This window comes from Vidua macroura, chromosome 26, assembly GCF_024509145.1.
Source record: "Vidua macroura isolate BioBank_ID:100142 chromosome 26, ASM2450914v1, whole genome shotgun sequence".
NCBI lineage: Eukaryota > Metazoa > Chordata > Aves > Passeriformes > Viduidae > Vidua > Vidua macroura.
In genome coordinates, this window is record NC_071596.1 from 5,718,248 (window position 1) to 5,722,288 (window position 4,041).

Sequence of the window (4,041 nt, forward strand, 5' to 3'; positions counted from 1 at the left end):
CCACCCCGACCCCACATCCCTTTTTCCCAGAACATTTCCCTGTTGGTTTTTAGGGTTCCTGTGTAGGACGAGCCCCTCCAGCAGGTCCTACCCCAACCCCACATTCCTTTTCCCAGAACATTTCCCTGCCACTTTTTAGGATTCAGACTCCTGGGTAGGATGAGCCCCTCAGTGGCTCCACCCCGACCCCACATCCCTCTTTCCCAGAACATTTCCCTGTTGGTTTTTGGGGTTCCTGTGTAGGACGAGCCCCTCCAGCAGGTCCTACCCCAACCCCACACCCCTCTTTTCCAGAACATTTCCCTGTTGGTTTTTAGGATTCAGATTCCTGGGTAGGATGAGCCCCTCAGTGGCTCCACCCCGACCCCACATCCCTTTTCCCAGAACATTTCCCTGCCGGTTTTTGGGGTTCCTGTGTAGGATGAGTCCCTCAGTGGCTCCACCCCGACCCCACATCCCTTTTCCCAGAACATTTCCCTGTTGGTTTTTGGGGTTCCTGTGTAGGACGAGCCCCTCGGCGGGTCCCACCCCGACCCCACATCCCGGGCGCTGCGGGGCCGAGCCGGGCGGCTCCGGGGAGAAGCGGCGGGGACCGAGGGGATGATTGGGGTGGCCCGCGGAGTAATTATCTCATTGGGCAACTAATACCCTTTCAAGCGGAGCGGGGTGGGGAAGCATTGTTCGGGCTGAGGGATTACATCAACCCGCCCGAGCAGACAATGTGCTCCCCCTGGGAAGAGGCAGCTCAGCCCCAGGGGGACAGGAGGGCGGCAGCGGCCCGAGCTGTCTCAATTAGCGACTGTCCCGCCGAGGATCGGGGTGGCGGGGGGCTCCTCGGGGGGCCTGGGGGCGCCTTCAGCATCCTTAACCCTTCCGGGGGACTTGAGCCCTGCGGGGACAGCGAGATGCCAGCAGGGCTGGATGTGTCCCCTCCTCCCCCGCCGTGGTGCGGAGAGAAAAGCCGGCCTCGTTTTCTCGTTTTTCTGCCTTTTTTTTTTTTTTTTTTTTTGCCTCCTGACAGCCCAGCGCCGGCCCCTTCCAGCCTCGCGGCCTTGTCCTTGCATGGGGTTGGGGACAGCGGGGTGGCGCGGCCTTGTCGCCAAGCGCCAAAAAGCAGCGCGGGGGAAGGACGGCAACAACCGCGACACCGGCACCGGGGGCACGGCAGCTCCTCATCCACGGGGAACCCCAGATCCTCATCTACAGTGACACCCCAGATCCTCATCCACGGGGAACCCCAGATCCTCATCTACAGTGACACCCCAGATCCGCATCCACGGGGAACCCCAGATCCTCATCTACAGTGACACCCCAGATCCTCATCCACGGGGAACCCCAGATCCTCATCTACAGTGACACCCCAGATCCTCATCCACGGGGAACCCCAGATCCTCATCTTCCGGGGACACCCCAGATCCTCATCCACGGGGAACCCCAGATCCTCATCTATGGGGAACCCCAGATCCTCATCTTCCGGGGACACCCCAGATCCTCATCCACGGGGCACCCCAGATCCTCATCTATGGGGGACACCCCAGATCCTCATCCCGCGGGGCGCACCCCAGATCCTCATCCTCCGGGGGCGCCCCAGATCCTCATCCTCTGGGAGTACCCCAGATCCTCATCCTCCGGGGACACCCCAGATCCTCATCCACGGGGAACCCCAGATCCTCATCTACAGTGACACCCCAGATCCTCATCCACGGGTGTACCCCAGATCCTCATCCCGCGGGGCGCACCCCAGATCCTCATCCACGGGGCACCCCAGATCCTCATCCTCCGGGTGTACCCCAGATCCTCATCCACGGGGAACCCCAGATCCTCATCCACGGGGAACCCCAGATCCTCATCTACAGTGACACCCCAGATCCGCATCCTCCGTGGGCACCCCAGATCCTCATCTACAGTGACACCCCAGATCCTCATCCACGGGGAACCCCAGATCCTCATCTATGGGGGACACCCCAGATCCTCATCCTCCGGGGGTACCCCAGATCCTCATCCACGGGTCACCCCAGCTCCTCCATCCCCCGGGGGCACCCCAGCTCCTCATCCTCCGTGGGCACCCCAGATCCTCATCCACGGGGAACCCCAGATCCTCATCTATGGGGGACACCCCAGCTCCTCCATCCCCCGGGGGCACCCCAGCTCCGCACCCACGGGGGGCACGGAGCTCCCGCATCCACGGGGGGCACCCCAGCTCCTCCATCCCCCGGGGGCACCCCAGCTCCGCACCCACGGGGGGCACCCCAGCTCCGCACCCACGGGGGGCACGGCAGCTCCCGCGTCCCCCGCGGCCCCCGCAGGCTGTGCCCAGGGCCCGGGGACACTCCGGGCTGGCTCCGCGGGCGCTCAGGCGTGAGGCCACCGCGCCAGGTTAGCGGCGGGGCGAGGGGCCGGCCCCACCTGGCCCTCGCCATCCGTGGGGTGATTAAACACGGGGCTCCCAGCTGCCATACATTTTTAAATAAATGAATAATACATAGCGGGGGTGATAAATAAATAACGGCCGTACATTTGAACTTAGCCTCTGAGAAAATCCTTTTAGTTCAAAAGGAGCGGGGCGCTCGGAAAGGGGAGCCCATGCATTTTGAATGGGCTGCCATCGAGTGTCAGCGCCTGGCAGGGGAGACGAGGGGGGCAGGGAGGGAAGGAGGGAAAAAGGGAAGGAGGAAAAGAGGAAAAGAGAGAAAGAGGAACAGCTCGGGGAGGAGGGAAAGAGGGAAGGAGGAAAAGAGGAAAAGAGAGAAAGAGGAACAGCTCGGGGAGGAGGGAAAGAGGAAAAGAGGGAAGGAGGAAAAGAGGAAAAGAGAGAAAGAGGAACAGCTCGGGGAGGAGGAAAAGAGGGAAGGAGGAAAAGAGGAAAAGAGAGAAAGAGGAACAGCTCGGGGAGGAGGAAAAGAGGAAAAGAGGGAAGGAGGAAAAGAGGAAAAGAGAGAAAGAGGAACAGCTCGGGGAGGAGGAAAAGAGGGAAGGAGGAAAAGAGGAACAGCTCCGGGAGGAGGGAAATAGGAAAAGATGGAAGGAGGAAAAGAAGGAAGGAGGAAAAGAGAGAGGAGGAACAGCTCCGGGAGGAGGGGAAGAGGAAAGGAGGGAATGGGGGAAGGAGGAAAAGAGGAAAGAGGAACAACTCCGGGAGAAGGGGAAGAGGAAAGGAGGGAAGGAGGAAAAGAGGAACAGGTCAGGGAAGAAGGAAAGAGGAAAAGAGGGAAGGAGAAAAAGAGGGAAGGAGGAAAAGAGGAACAGCTCGGGGAGGAGGGAAAGAGGAAAAGAAGGAAGGAGTGAAGCAGGAAAACAGAGAAGGAGGAAAAGAGGAACAGCTCGGGGAGCAGTGGGATGAGGAGCCCCGTGCAGCCCTGGCACCCGGAGCTTGTGGGCGCTGGGTCCTCGTGGAGGATGAGGAGGATGAGGAGGATGAGGAGGATGAGGGAGGGATTTGGGTCACTCAAAGCTCAGGAGTCCCGCCTCGCAGAGGCTCCTCGGCCCCATAAAGAGTGGGGTGGCCCTGGAAGGTGTTCCCGACAAACCCAGCGGGGTTGAGGTGACAGGGAAGGGGTGAAGCGCTGGAGGCTGGGCCAGGACGGGGTGGCCGGGGGTGGGGAGGGGACAGCCAGGGGGGACATGGTGTGAGGAACCCATTTTTGGGGAGGGACCCATTTTTGGGGGAATCCGATGGCAGAGGAGCTGCAGGGAGGACTGGGACTGGCCCCGAGGCTGCCCCAAACCCTGCATGGGGTCACACCTGCCCTGGCACGTGTCACCACTGCCATGCAGAGCCGTGACATCGATGTCCCTGCCACGTCCACATGTCCTGGCCATCGCCACGGATGTGTGGGCCATGAACCCCAAAAATCCTGACCATCCCCACGGATCTCTGAGCCACGAACCCCACAAATCCCACAAATCCTGACCATCCCCACGGATCTCTGAGCCACGAACCCCACAAATCCCACAAATCCTGACCATCCCCACGGATCTGAGCCATGAACCCACAAATCCTGACCATCCCCATAGAACTCTGAGCCATGAACCCACAAATCC